The sequence below is a fragment of the Diadema antillarum genome, unplaced genomic scaffold (genome assembly GCF_040938485.1).
Source record: "Diadema antillarum isolate AM-2024a unplaced genomic scaffold, OU_Dant_1.0 seq00000645_RagTag, whole genome shotgun sequence".
Classification (NCBI taxonomy): domain Eukaryota; kingdom Metazoa; phylum Echinodermata; class Echinoidea; order Diadematoida; family Diadematidae; genus Diadema; species Diadema antillarum.
Window position 1 is genome coordinate 183,014 of NW_027271559.1, and position 16,665 is coordinate 199,678.

The 16,665-nt window shown below is 38.3% G+C and overlaps 1 pseudogene; it reads left to right on the forward strand.

The window, feature by feature from the left end:
* Nucleotides 1–16,665, forward strand: part of LOC139736419 (semaphorin-2A-like) — a 63,367-nt pseudogene that overhangs the window by 10,718 nt on the left and 35,984 nt on the right.

The following is a 16,665-nucleotide window of genomic DNA, read 5'->3' on the forward strand; positions in this document are numbered from 1 at the left end:
GCTGATTAAACCCGGAAGAGGTCTACTTTTTTTCTAATTCTGAACCCTCCCATAAAAATCCTAGTTACTGGCCTGATACAGGAAGATGACATTAGGTGCTTGTTCATATTTGTTGTAAATCCAATATGGTTATACTCTGCGAATGTAAACCCATTGGCCAAAATTCACAAAGGTATAGGCCCTAGTTAAAATCAAAACGACTTCAATTTAGTCTGTGGACTAAAATAAGCACAAAATAGGCATACTTTTCACAACTTACAGGCCAAGCAGTGCTAAACAGTGGAATACAGTCTTTACTTTGCACGTAGGCCTACATGTAAGGTGTAGATGTTGAACATTTCAGGTGATGCAGTTTTATATTTGTATTAACCAAATAAGTTTTATGCCAATGAATAAGAACAGGTGTTGGCAGATAATGATTCATGGATGTACAAGTACTGTCTCCAGATTTGTCCCTTTAAGTCTATGCAGAGAGAAAGGGAGATAGCAAGCCTCTCATCCTTGCTCAGCTGTGGATCTAATCATGCGGTCTGACGCTTGGAGGAGAGGTCTACAAATATGAGCGAGCTAGCTAGCTAGCTGCCTACGGATGGGAGTGAGCCCCTTGCTCCTGATGTCCTCCAGAAATTGCATCAATACAGGATGAGGGAGATGATGCACAGGGGACAGTGTGCCAATATTCATTCATTTTACCTTCTCCGTGTGGATAAGGAGGCCTTACGTAGCACTGCCCTCCACATCATAAGCTGGCAAGTGGCAATTACTAGGCACTGATCTTATGACTCTTTTCAGCTCCTTTGAAGCCTGCCTGCACAGTGCAAACTATCATTGCCCCATTCATTGGTTGCTTTTTGAAAGTCATTGGTTTTGGTAATGACTTCACACAAACCATGAGAGTGACTTTGACTAGTATCTGGGTGTGTGGTACTGGGTATTGAGAGAGCCACATGGGACATGTCTTAATTGTGCTTTATTCTGATTTCATTACTTGATTTCACAAAAAAAAAAACCACCCAAAAATGTCTCCGATGGTGTCCATAGGCCTGGGGAAACATACTGTAATGACATCATAGTGAGTTTTTGTAGAAAGATGAGTTGTGGAGTTGCATATCGTACATGACATTTGTACCAACTGTCTCTCACCAGTCTCATTTCTAGAATCATTTTAAAGAAAATGAAATATTTGTGTACTTGGATGTTTTGGCATTACTCATTATGAGGCATGATTTCCTCAAAGGGAATGGTGATTAGAGTGTTGTACTATGATGAGAAAAACTGGCTGGAAGGCTATGTTACATATTTCATGCAGAATTCCTTCAATGATCATTTGATAGCCTTGAAGTTGAGCTATGACCATGATATAATACCAGTGACAGGTCTAGAACAAATAACTGCCTCCCAGCCAGCCCATCTCATATCAGTCATATTTCATACCAGCGATTAGCTTGCCATCCAATCAGACAAGCACTGTGGGGGCCCAACTCCTATCTCAGTGAGTGTGTGTGTGTGTGTGTGTGTGTGTGTGTGTGTGCTCATGGGAGTCAAGTTTCAAGTCTTCTTTCCTTTTCTCTCCCCTCTCTCTCCATCTATCACTATCTAGCTACAATGTATCTCTCTCTCTCTCTCTCTCTCTCTCTCTTATTCTTGTTGATAATATGTATATTTCTGTGATGGTTCAATGATATCTCACAGAATTGTTGGAAACACATTTTGTCAGCATCAAGATGGGATAAATGTAGGCCCTATAGTATATAGGCCTTTTTAATTTGGGGGTGGGGAAGAATGATGCTTTTAATGCTGATTTTAAAACTACTTTAGTTTAAAAGAATAGCTTAGTTATACATCAGTTAACTACACAAAAATGAAAATTGCACTTAGTTACCTTGTTTCAATAGAATACAGAATATGCATCAAAGAGGGACCTAAATTTCTGTGGAGGTTAATAGTGATGTCTGTACATAATGTTCGTAGCATTCCCAGAACAAGAGAGAGTGAGAGGCCGTCAATACTTCTGAGAAAATATGATTTCTCACAGAGGAAGGAGAGGGTACTTGTAGGTGAGAGAAAATTGCTCTTCTCTGCCAGATTGTTTTCATGGCAATCGTCTTTACAAAAATATCACTTGATTGGACAATTTGGGGGAGACTGTGGAGGGTAGGAGTCCTGACATGTTTATCAACAGTTGAATTGTGTGTTGAAGAACTTGAGTATGTTTCATTTTTTGCAGGCTATGTAATCTCCTATAGTCCTATGTTGTAGTTGATCTACTTTTGGGTGGATTTTGATCAGTGTATAGCCAGTGCTATCCTCATAGCTTTAAAAAAAAAGACATTGCCATGTCACATGGGCAATGTCTTATTGATTGAGTAGAAGACTCTTTGTCACTTCTCTTACTTAAAACTAAAATTTCAAAGTTTGTCAGTTAATTGATAACATATAAGTGTATTTCCTTGAGGCCTTGTCACTATGGCTATTATGTTGCTGCATTGTATCATTAAATTAGTAGGGAGTATAAGTGATAAAAACATATTTTCAATATGATAGAAAAAAAATGCTAGGGTGGAGCTGTGGTGACATGATGTCCTTAAAGTTATGAAGTATTTGACTTACAGAGATTTAAGTGAAATTTGTGACATATAGTACACATCTCAGGAGTAGAATTCCTCTAGCAATGTCACAGTAATATTAATTGCTGAAAGAAGTGCTTTCAAAACAAAAATGATTGAATACTGCTACACCACTGTGGATGTGTCTTTATTAGTTTTTTACTTCATGAAAATAAAAACAGTGCAAAATATACTGCATATAAAGATATGCAGTAGATGGATGGGTGTGGTTAAAGTGTTGCTGGTTTGTAGGATGTTTGCAGTCATCAACCAACCTCCTGAGGCTCCTGGAATCATTTGTGGCCCCATTAAACCCCAAACTCTTCACATTCAAATGAGTTACTAACAAAGGACTAATCACTGCAAAGTGACCAGACGGCGAGGGAGATTGACAACTAAACTGAAGAAGAACGAACTATTGATTGGTAGCAGCAGCTTATTACATGCCTCAAGGGCTGCATTGATGTATACTCAAACTCTCCCTTTCTTTCTCCCTTCCCACCCCTCCCCCTCTCCCTCTCTCTCTCTCTCTTCCCTTCTGACACAACCCTTTGTTATCACTATCTGTCTTCAGAAGGGATGTCATTTTAATTAACGTCATATCCAGGGCTTGGTGTAATTAGTGTCTGGCAAACCTAGCAATTAATTAATTAATTGGCTGTTGCAACCTGTAGCATCAGGTGCATTTGGACATGTGCCACTAGTTAAATCTTGTATTATCTTGGGAGTCACCTGCTCTTTATGTCAATGTACTATGGTGATAGATTTTCCAATCAAACCAAATTATGATATGCATAGTAATTCATGCACCAGAATGCTCTCTTGAGAATGACATGGTTCCTGTGTTAAGATGTAGGGCCTAGACCTAAACCCTAAATATACATAGAGCTTTAGTACATTTATTTTCTCTATAATCCTCTTGCAGATATAATATATATATATATATATATATATATATATATATATATATATATATATATATATATATATATATATTATATAATTTTATCGTTGCTGGGGTGACAAGACCTTGTATCTGCAATTTTGGTGAAAATGAATTTCTGGATTAATGGTCAGATAATCAGTTAAGTGATGTCCTGTACAAATCCTAGATGTCTTACCCCAAAAATGAAGCTACCACGGCATGTCAAAGGAATGTCTTTCCCATTGGATACAGTGCTTTGGCTGCCATGTATTTTTTTTGTTCTCCTGAACATTTGACATTTCCTCTATACGAGGTCTTATCGCCCCAGCGACGATTATCCATAGCACAGATACTGTGTAGTAATGGCTTAAATATACCAGATTAAAAAAAAAAAATGTCCATCAATCAATTAGGGTAGTTTTCTCTTTTGACCAAGAAAATTCAGTCTTTACAAACTGCAAAACTAGAAATTGAACATATCATCTCTTTACTATACTTGACACTGAGGAGATAATACAGAGCCAGCATGTTTGTATTAAACACATTTGTACAACAACATGTATGTCCACTCATTAGGATATTTTACAAATAATTCTGTCTTATGATACTAATTACTTTCAGGGTGCTACATAACTTCATTTTACCACTTGCCCGGTCGGGCAAGCAGATTTTCATATTTGGTGCAAACTCTTGCCCGAACATTAATTTTACTTGCACAAAAAAGAAAGTCTAAAATATAAGGAAATAATATAGAAAATCATGTGGTAGTCAAGGGCTTAATAAAACACAATCATTCGAGTAAACAGCACACATTGATTTGCACGCGTAAACACAATGGAGTAACAAACTTGGTCCGATCAAGTGTTGCCGTGGCATTGCATTGGAGCTTCTTCTCGAAAGTGTTGGAAAGTTACTAAAATGAAATATAACGTGTGTTGCATCACTAAACAGCCATTATCTTTGGGCTTCTGTATGGTTGACTTTCTGGGTTTGTTGGGGGAATTAGTGAAAAAAAAGATGGCTTCAAAACTTTTTGCTTGCCTAATTCGGGCAAGCATTTGTTATCATTGCTCAAAAACACTTGCCCGAATTGATTTTTCACTTGCCGCGGGCAATCGGGCTTTGTGAACAAAGTGACATCAAGTCCTAAAACATTGAAAACTTGCTCATTCTGCATCTTGATGTCTGATTTGTGCAGTAAACCTCAATTGCATGACATGCTAAACTCCTGCCATACTGGTACTCACTGGAAAAAAAAATCCTGTGGATGAAGTAGTGAGACAAGATAACTGATAGATGTAAGTTGACTAGTCTGTCTAATTGGCTGGTAAACTCATTGTCTGTGAAGCCTGGCACCCATTTCTACACTAAAAGACATTGAAAAGCACTCTGTTTTAATAAGGGTAAAAACAAAGATAAACTTAGCCATGTGGTAGCTTGCAATGTTGGTCATGAGTTTGAATGCTCATATTGAGCTGATGAAAATCACTTCAGCACATAAACAGTCTGAGATTTGGTGTCTGAAAGAGCACTGTTTGAAGTCTGCAGAGTTCTTGAATGTATTTGTTAATAAATGCTAATTAGGCCTACACCAAGTGTAAAAAGTAGTGAGATAATGGAGTTTATTTGTGTTGCATCAGACCTAATTCAGCCAAACTAGGGAAGCCAACACATTCTCAGCTTGTAATAGTCCAGTGTTCTATCTGAACATACAATGTAATGTCAGGCCTGTTCACACACACCCATGACATAACATTTTTTGAGATTGATTTTTTTTTCCAGTCTCATGAAAAAAACTGTTTGTATATAAAGAATTTGTTAACCGTTGTGATACGAATGTAATATCATTGTAAAAACAATGGCAAGCAAAGTTGATTTTTACATGGTGATACAAGATGTGACAACTCATTTGTGTGAATGCTGCTATCATTATAGCTGTGACAAAGGTGTCTGTCAGTTTGAATCATACTGGCTGCTATCCCCTACCCCAGCCTGCTATCCCCTACCCCAGCCTGCTATCTCCTACCCCAGCCTGCTATCCCCTACCCCAGCCTGCTATCCCCTACCCCAGCCTGCTATCCCCTACCCCAGCCTGCTATCCCCTACCCCAGCCTGCTATCCCCTACCCCAGCCTGCTATCCCCTACCCCAGCCTGCTATCTCCTACCCCAGCCTGCTATCCCCTACCCCAGCCTGCTATCCCCTACCCCAGCCTGCTATCCCCTACCCCAGCCTGCTATCCCCTACCCCAGCCTGCTATCCCCTACCCCAGCCTGCTGATACTGTCAAGCCTCTTTCTGGGCTGGCCAGTTAGAGGTTAGGTCATATCAAACTCAGCTGTTTCAACACACTGTAATAGACACTCAACCAATGCATATTTTTGTGGTTGCTAGGATTCCTGGTAAGCCTTCGATAGAAATAAATTGTCGACTAAAGTTCTTTTTGTGTAGAAGTAGAAAAAAAAAAACCAAGAATGGTCAGTATATGTTCCTTTTGTGTATGTTTTGTAAATGTATGTCTGTTTATTTTGTCTGGTCTTTTTGTAGACATCTGAAGCTGACGGACTTTATCCACTTTTCTACTGAGTTCGAAGCTGTGGGTCAGGATGATCATCAGGATGGAGCTAAGGAGCTGGATATCTTCATCTTCACTCATCTTCATCATTCATCTAGCTACCCTTACACAGGTCGATGGTGTCTGGAAAGATGCAGAACCAAAACTCATCTCCAAAGATGGCTTCTCAAGTGAGTTTTGTTTAACTTCACTGTCCAGTTAAATGTAGGACTATAAAGAAGATTGATTGTAAAAAAAACTGAAATGACTTGGTATTAGTCCAGATGCACAAGAAGGAAGACATACAACGTATGTGAAGAAATTTACCTGAGAGGTATAAAGAACATTGTAGGTATATTAGCCAACAGTATTTATCTGGTATGCAGAGAGAAAGCACAAAGTGGTACATGTGCCTTGGAGTCTATCATTTACAGAGGTGACTGCGTAGCCATTGATAAGGCCAATGGCCAATACCTAAATTATAATCAGCTAATAAGAAATGTCAATGAGCCCCCTCTTATATAAAATTCAGCAGCAGCGCAGGACTAAAATTACTAAATTTGCACTGCAGTCTGTAAAAGAATACCTGTGTAAGGAGAGGAGATTTTAGATGAGTTTGCAGAAAAAATGAGATCCAGCAGCAAAGCAAACATGCACCTGTCTCTAGACTCCTGGCAGGGTAAATAGTACACCTGCCTTGCCCTCACGCACACACACACCTGGTACTATGTAGGAGGAAAATGAGGAGGAAATGAGTGGAGAGTGGAGTAGTGTGAAAGAGGAAATCATCAATTCATGGATAGCTGCAGATAGTCTCAAACATCTGCAAAGTGCTTTTTGGACTTACGTAGGGTCAGTAGTTTAGATTTTATTGTTTAAATTTGAAGATTTTGATGTGTATTCCTAGGTCTGGCTTTCCCCCTTAGGATACAGGGACTTGTTTTTTAATATGTAATCAGCATCCCTTTTGTAATCTTATGATCCGCAATACACAAGCAGCATGAAAAGGAAAGTATTTCAATCTACTTTTTCATTGTCTATAAATTGATTGGTAAGGATTTCAATAGCGTATTATGTAGTATAGACGACAATTGGATTTAGTTTATGTTGCTTTTTTACCACAATTCTTGTCACTTTGACTCTTTATGGACAGCATGTAATGTACTGTTATGCAAGCAATCTACATGAGAGTTAGATAGCTAGGTCTATTAACATTATTTAATTTTCATTTTATAGTATTTTGAACTTTTAAGTTTTCTTTTTAAGGTTTTTGCCCCATTGTAGTTGAATCATGCTGCATCAATGTAAACCTTCATTGCAACATGCTTTGAAACAAAAAGAAATGTGTCTGCCATGTGTAAACACTCTTTTATAGGCTTATGCCTGATACATTAGGGCATCAAACCTTTAGTTTTGAATAAGTACCAAAAATATGTTTTTCTGAAGCCAGATAACTTTCTTAATTACTCTCTTAGGGCTCTATCACATGTGACTTTATCAGGTGAATGTCTGGACAGATCATACATACAGTAAAACATAAATGTTTATGTGCTAGAATCTGATTTATCAAGCAACTTTCTTGCAGGAGAAGCTTCATTTTTTTAAACAATGTATGCAACTTCTCAGCATAAAATCTGACTAGAGGAACTGTCTACATGGGTGCTGTTATACATGTTTTTTTTTTGTTTGTTTGTTTGTTTGTTTTTTATCCCAGTAAAGGATTGTAACATAAGTCTAAGTTGACAGGAATGGCTTGCTGGGAGCCATCCTTACTGAATTAGTGAAATTTTGAAGTGTGTCACTTAAATTAAATGATACTTTGTAATAGGAATAGCAGCCCTGCACTTGCAAAGCTATCTGTCTCAATACTGAGGTCCATTTCCTTCTAGCTTAGATAATGATATCTCCTAATGTAGGGAAATAGCCTCCGAGGACTCATTGTGCTGCCTTTCTAGGCATAGATAGACCCATTACTGGACCTAACAATTCCTCTGTCCTCATTCCCAAAGGGCTCAGCAGCACCACAAATAGGAATCCCAAACAACTCAAATGAACCTTATTGTTGAGCCATTTGAATGGAAGGACTACAGCTAACTACTTTTGAACCTTTTTCTGTTCAAATGCACTTTATTCAGTGTCCCTCTATATTTAAATGCCAAACAGTCTGGCCTCATGTTTTGTACCAACATGCCAAATCATGGAAGTATTAAAGCAACCTATTCTTATGAGCTACATAAGATTTTGTGTTTCTGAAAATATATTATGAGATAATATACTTTATTGTTAGTGTATTATTAATGAAAGGAACAAGCTGGGAAATAAATTCATCCAGCAAAATGGCAAAATGCTGCAAGAAGCATATATATGTACTTCAATAGCAAAATAGCTACAAATGTACTTTTTTGATAGGATGAATACACTGTCTCAACTGTGTATCAAAGATTATCATAGCAGCAGTTCCATGAAAAGTATTTCTTCCCTGAAAGTGAAATGTGTTCATGAAATAGATTAGGCCTAATTCTCTTGCATTCTGTTGTAGATTCCAATGCACCCGCTTTACCATGGTTTTCACTCATATAAAGGGCATTTGTATTTCAGAAATATAGGGCCTACTGTTTTTCAATTTTACCAATTAGGGCCTACATATTTTGCGAGAAAAACCAGAAACTTTACAGAGTTTTGGCACATGTGGGAGAAAACTGGAATGCTCTGATTTGTAGATAAAATAGTGCATGTCAATTTGCTGCTGTAAGTGTGTGCAGTTGGGCAGGATTCCTATCTGAACAAAAGCCACAAGTAAAATTGGCAAGCTTGGGAGATTAGCATTTACACTGTCAAAACAGAATAAAGGTACAGGGTTTCAAGGGACTCCACTTTTAGAAAATGTTTTTTTTTTCTTTCCAGTTCCTATATTTTCCTCACATATGAGTTGTTGTCTAGCAACATCTGACAGAAAAATTGGTATGTGCCAAAAACTCTTGTTTTTTAGTGGCAGTATAAATGCCCCTATAATAGTGGAAGTAAAGCAGCACTAGTCACTCTGTTCTCTGTGGCACCTGTTACACAGGGTTTGTTACCTGCTGAGTAGAGCTGTTTGTTTGTGGGCTAAGACCCTGCTGGTGTTTGAGGTCACCTCTTGTTTTTCTTCTTGTCATTATTTCAGGCTCCTCTCTGGCCCCTCCCCTCCCCGCTCCCCGCTCCCCCCCCCCCTCCCCTCCATATCTTCATCACCTCAAGCCATAGACTGACCTCAGACTCAGTCATAGGGTCTGTGGTTGTGACCTAAACCAGCTGGAATCTCTTTTCTGATTCTGATGTCAGTCTCTGCAGTGAAGAATGGTCCACCACTGAAGAATGGTCCAACACTCTAGCTCCATTTCTTCATACACTATACATCATTCCCAGACCTGTACTTGACACATAATTACACCTAAGTAAATGATTATTTAAGAGAACTCTCAAAGATTATTGAGCTGCAAACATCATCTTAGAATTAACCGTGAATGATGTCACAGGGATTCTGAATGTGATAAGCTGTTTAGTATCCAGGTACGTAGACCAGAATATAGGCCTGTATTTTTGTTTTTCATTCTGTTTGTTTCATTTCATTAGATTGATTTATAAACAACCCAAACAAGTCTGGGAATAGGGAAATTCTAGGTACCTGTAGGCCTACTTGTCAAGAGGCTTTCTTCCTTCTGCCATTTAAACACATAGGACAAGTCAGATGGTGACGAGTGAGGAGAAGCGTGAATTGAGTGAGTTGTACACATTAGGCCTACTTACTATGAGAAAATGTGAAGCAGTAAGAGTACAAGCTAAGAGCAATGCAGAGGGCTGGTCTGTGTAACTAGGGAGGTGAGAGATTGTCTCCCACATCCCTGGTGTGACAAAAGCTGTGACTGGCCCATGGGTGACAGTGACAGACACTTGTGAAAAAAGAGACTTGACTGAAGTGGCTGTGATTGTCTGCTTGATGCAAGATGGTGACTCCAAACACATCAAGATGAGACGAGAGCAGAAAACAAACAAGAGTGAGGAGGCACAGCAAGTGATAAGTATTGCTATAAATACAGAGAAGGCTAGGGACAGTGGAAAGACTGAGCTTTCTCTGCTAATATGAGTGTTTTCTTTGTTGAAGTGAAGGCATGAGTGAATATCACAACACACAGTTTGCATGAAGATGCTTTATAGATAGGTCTACGTGAAGAGTAGAATTTCTAGTATCAGCATAAAAGTGCAACTTCACCATAGCTTGAAAATGGTGTGTGGAACAAAGATAATTTGCAAGATACCGTAGAGTATCATATAAAATGTAATTCTGTCTCTGTCTTGTTCTACTTTTTTTCAGTACCACCAGTGCCTATTTTTTTTTTTCAGCAAGAACTGAAGCAATATTCTTTAAAAGGACAATTGCCATTAATGTAGGTAAACATCTCTCTCTCTCTCTCTTTCTCTCTCTCTCTCTCTGATAAGATTGTGAAGTGTTTTGTTTTGTGATATCTTTTCTTACTGCACAGAATATCAAAACAAAGCCCTCATCTATATTTGCACACAATAGTGAAGACAATACACAAGGCAGTTACTGATGCAACACTTGTTTACCTGAGTTTGCAAGGATGTAAAAAGGACACTCATTTTAGAGAGATATGTGATCAAGAGAATTCATGGAAACAAAAACAAAAGTTAACAAAGTAAGGTGCAACTTGTTGCTTTTATTAGGGAAAATAAGATAAGAATTTTGTCAAAGTGAAATGTCTTGTTTTTGTTCAACTTAGAAAGAAGTGTATCAAAATGAAAGAACTATATTCCTGGCAAACATTATTATGTAGCTATTGTTCTCTTTGCTGTCTCAGATTTGTGTGTGCTAACCAAGAAACTGAATAGACCAGTCCTGGTCTCAAGGTTCATGTTTATTCAAAGGCAATCGGTGTTAAACAAACACATTGGGTTCCTTTTCTGACATCAAACTGGCTCCATGGGGCAGACCCTCAGTGTGGTGTTCTTGTAATCTTTGATGTTCTGGAGGGAGGGGAGCACTGTTTTCTTGTCTCTCCTCAGAAAATATACTTTTTGTACAGTCAAACAAACACTATTTCATGATACAAACTGAGGATATAAATGCAAGGACTACTCATATTTGTTGTTCCGTGAAATGTACTTTAAACTTGTTAAAGGAGGGAAAATATTTGATTGTCATCAATAAGAAAATTGAATGTTCATATTTATGACAGAAAGGGCATACACCTCTGAAATTGTCATTTACTCCTGGAAAATAAACCCTCTTACTGATGCTTCATGTGAAGAGATGCAGTCTTCGGCTTTTTGGTTTTAGTTTAGTGTTTAGTAGTGTAGATCTAGCAGGCTTTACTTCAGTGTTAAATGCCAAGATATCTGGCTAAGGGTTGGAAAGCAATCATCCAAAGCTAGGTAAGTATTGATCTTGGTTACGCCTGAAGACCAGAATGATCGACCGATCAGCTCTTTAACCAAAGTGTGTTTGGCAAGGGCAGAGTGGGCCTTGAAGAGAAGAACGGAGACAATTGAGATGTGCTTAGTAGGAAGGAACCTGAGAAGTGGAAATAAAAACTTGGCAGGTTCTGTTGTCTCTTTGCAGCTTGGCAATCAATAATTGATTGGTAATAGAAAAAAGGAGGCCCATGGGTTGTGTAATGGTAGAATAAAGTGGGATAAAAGCTGTTCAGTGGTTTAATGATTCAACACCTCCTTCTCAGCCAAGCATGACATTTATTTTGGATGAAGTCAAGAACATCACGTTTAAGTACGCAAGAAACTTATCAATCAATGCAAATAGGCAAAAGACCAAGTTCTGTGCAAATTTGAAAGGTCCAGAATATTTGACTTTACTAGAGTGCCCCTTCCAAATAGACCCTATCAATAGAGTGGAATCCAACTAACAAGTCAAAAATTTTGAATAGAAGTATTGATGTATGTTCATCATTGTAGTGGAGGTCAGTAATAATCAGTCTAATCAGTTTTATCAGAGTTTGTTTTAGAAATCTGAAGCAGATGACAGTGTAGAATATCAAACTGCTTTCTAAAGCCTAATAGTCATGATCAGAACATGTACTGATTGAATCAGATTATAGATGAAATACTCTATTTACAAGTCATGAACTTTGAACTCCTGCAGCAGTACAAGACATATTGAATGTGTCTGTGACATCATTCCAATCACACACAGTGTTATAGAGGAAGGAAGAAAGTATTCTCCCCCTCATACAATATATCAAGGAGGTGGTCATACTTGGAGGGAGGGAGAAAGAAATGAAAGTGAAAGAAGTTTGTTACGGTTTCTGTTCCTCTTTTTCGGTTCTCAAAGTGCACAAACTCTCAAGCTCACTGCTGACAGGCCAGCTACCAGTCATGACCATATTTGGTAAGGTGCCAGTCAAAGGTCATTCTGTGGCAGTTCAATTCAACTCAAGTTACCACTGTTTTTTGGGTAAAACTGTGTCACATAACTGGTTTCTGGAAAGAGAAAAGGGACATTTTTCTCTTGTATGTTTCTGAGACAAAGCTCACATTTGACACCAAATCTTAGAAATGATCAGACTTTCCAGAGGGGCTGACACATTCTGTGTTCATCGTCTGAATCATGTGAGTGATAAGACCATCTGTTCTATTCTGCTGGGTTTCTTGGATAGATGACTTGGCTTGGCAATAAAAGAGTTCTAGATATTAAAAAAAACCCCAACCTTCTGGAAGCCTGTGAGGTTAAGTGATGATGCTGTAATGCCAACACCCTCATGTATAGTCTGCTCTGATATGGCTGTGGAATCATTCTTGTAGTCCTCTATTTGATAGTACATAAACACTTCCAGAATCAGCACCACATTACTCATATTTTTAATGGGAAATGACAATGGTGCAAATGCACTTTTGATTGAATACTTCCTAAGAATTATGTCTGTGGTAGTTTTACCATTACAATATTCTTCTATCACATGGAAATTTGATTTTACATGTTTGAACTGGTGACATAGGCCGACAACAACAACAACAACATTAGCTGTACCCTCTTTACAAGAATTATATGATTAGCTGAAGCTGAAAAACAGCACTGGAAAGGAAGTTGGGAGAAAGGAACAGGCTTGAGTAAATAACCAATGCAGGCAACAAACAGTTGTGACGCAATTTATGCTAAATCTAAGCCTGTTTATTGTGGGCAGGATCCACATTATAGCATCAGTGAGTTTTGTAAGGCTGCTTTATTTTCATTCAAAGCAAACTCCTACAAATCCTGTTTGTCACAAACAAGTCGTTGAATCCATGCCATCAATAGGAGTTCTCTACTAGTCTTGATGGCTAGGCACTGCAAAATTCTGCCAATGGAAAAGCGTGAACACAATTCTTATTTTTCCAGTTGTGTAGTAATCCAACATTCTGTCTTCTACTAGAATCTCTTCCACTGACAGACACTGACAAGATTTTCAGCAGAGCATTACAGTGTACATATCACTTTTATTCCTTACCAGCATGTAAGAGCATGACATACTAAACGTAGCATTGCTCATAAGCTTTTTAAAGCAGGTTACTGGTAGGCCTACTTGAAAGGAGAGGAGATTGGTGAGTGGCAAAATGAGCTTTCATTGCAAAACTTAATCACTGCCAGTGTCTCTCATTCACATGAATTCTCTGAGGCACTGTGTGGGTCGGCAGATTGCATTGTGTGTGCCATGAGTAACTCTAGAGGGCTGCCAGCAAGCAATACAATCCGTCCCTAGCAACCACAACAGATTTCAAGAGACTTAAGGTTATTTTGACAGTTCTGGTAACCTATGGTTGCGAGAGAAGCCGCAGGCATGCTTAACTTCCTGGAACTGAAAGTGGAAGCAAACTCTGGGGTTAAGCTTGCACCTGTTGAAAGACTTGGAACAGAGAGACTGGAGCTATTATGATCAACCACATTATTCTTATGTGCTTATATTCTTATGTCTTCATATTTGTTTGTCTGCGTTTCTGCAAGATTTTTATCTCACAGATGTGTGGATGTATTTTTGTTATGTATAGGCACAACTGATGCAACAATATCACAGGCATTATTAAGTAAAATAGATTGTGAATATGATATATTCTGCAGTGTTAAAACTATCCATTTCAATAACACACCTACTGTGCACTTTGATGAATTTTGTAGGATGACATATTATTTCGGTACTGGTTTTATGAATATTTTTTTAGTTTCTAAGTTTTTTCTGCATGCAACACTCATGTGATTGAATTAAATGTAGCACAATCCATGGAGGAGTTGTTAGAATTATCCTTGCTACAGACTTACTGTTCTGTGCATTGTAAGTAGCGTAGCTTGAAGCTTGTAATTACCTGATATGGTGTACTTCCATAACTGATTACAGGACACGATGTCACAAGGGAGGGGCTTGGAGCACTCAATTATCACCAACGATTTGTCATAGATAACCTGCTTGTAAAAGCATCACAGATTTCTAATGATCTCTGATTAAATTAGAGGACAGCATGATGGATGATGTGCCTTCCCAGCTTCTCCTCAAGGCTTGCTTCCTAGGCACCAGACAACCTGGTGTTTGTCAATCCAAAATTAAGATACTGAGATAAATGTTTTGCCACACCTCTTTGCTGAAAAGCCCTTCTATGTATTAAAGGAGAGACTGAGAAGTACAAAGGTAATGTGTATCCCTGTAACATCATTTTGAGTTGCAGAGTCTTAATTCATCTGGTCATCCGAAATTCCAGTCTCTTTACCAAATGTGACCTGCCACAACAAAAGGATTGTAAAGTTGCTGCAGGCTGAGTCAAGAATATCGCGTTTGAAGTCAGATGATCAAAATCGGTCAAAACCATTGAATTTCTGGTTTTGGCATAATTTTGTAGTCTAATGTTTCTTCTATCATCTGCCGAAATTTCGAAGCTAAATGACCAAAGCCAAGGCAAGAAATTAGCTTTGTTCTTGGTCATGATTTTCCAACTTTTGATGGAACAGAAATGTGTCCAAAGATTTGGATTTAGCGCCGCAGTTAAGACTCCACCTCTGGCAAGGAGGGAATGATCTTATTGGTCAGTGCGTGGCATCCTGCTTACTGATTGGTCATGCATAGACCCCTGCCACTAAGCTTGAATGAACATTGCAGAGGTTGCTAGGAGGGTACCTTCTGTTGTCAAGAGGTGGAAACTGTCTTACCTCACCTTGACCATGATTAGGAAAACTTAAAAATCAGTTTTCTTGAAACGCTGATTCCTTAGACCATTCAACATAATCTCATAAAATCATTGATATTTCTGCAACCAAGTACTTTTATGAGTCATATTACAATTAAAGCAGAAGAGTGAGGGAATGATGTCATGTCACTTTTAGAAAATCAACCTCTCTGCGACGTTCAGATACTTTCGGATCCTTTTGTTGCACCAGGTCACAAATGTTTATTGGTAGTCTTAGAACAAAGGCATGCTTTCATCATTATTGTGCTGGCATGGAGTGCAAATCTAATAGAAAATTTTACATGAACAAGGCAGGGATAGACCACAAGTATTCATTTCGTAATGAATTTATTCCTATACTTAGCTTTATTAATTTTTTGTGATAAACAGTTTAAGCCCTATAATCATTCCATTTTAGGAAACTGCATTTGTAATCAAGTTTGTGTGTAGCCATGAACCTGGCACAGGCTGAAGCCTCCTGGGCTCAAGTCTGTCTGGTCTAGTTTGTCCTCCTATAGTCAGTGAGTCTAGGGCAAGGCTTTGGGTCATAAATCTTATCATGTTCACTGCCTGCAGAAATGAGTAGGACTCCAGAACTCAGACTGTATTTGCTTCCCTTCTACAAAAACAATCAACGTCTCCCACACTCACCAATCAAATACCGCAGTATGGCTGAGGGGCATGATGAATGCCACAATGAACTGGTCTCGTCATATCTATTATATCAATAGGACTACTGGGACAAATGCAGATTTCATTTTTCATGTCATTCTGTATGTGGCATCTCATTTTTGGGAAGGTTATTTCCATTCTTGTTCCTGAAATTTGTGTTTGTCATGAGATGTGAAAGAGGAAGTGAAAAACATCTACTGGCCTAATCTTTGAAGCTCAAGTAAATGATATAGATTTCTACACTCAAAAGTATCATTTTGTTTCCTCCATGGAGCTTTGTGATGTCTTGACTTTGCCTGCATTTTTTTTTATTTTTTAGATCAATTCTTGTCTGTCTGTCTGTTTTTTTTTTTTCCATGCATCTCACTGTGTGTGACCATGGTGTGACATAATCTGCATCCCAATGTGGCATCATATTACTCGAATATATCACCCACTTTATACCCATCCTTACTTGCAATCAGTCATATAATTTTGTAGTTTTGCGAAGAGCTCAGTGCATATGGATCTGAAAGTAAAGAAACTCTTCTGATAAATAACTGAATTTTCAAGTCAGAAAATCACCTACGTAATTTGACATGTACAAGTTTGTAGGTCACATGACTGTAATATCTGTCCTGTGAATTTTTTAAAGGACAAGTTCACCTTCATAAACATAAGGATTGAGAGAATGTAGCAATATTAGAAGAACACATCAGTGAAAGTTTGAGGA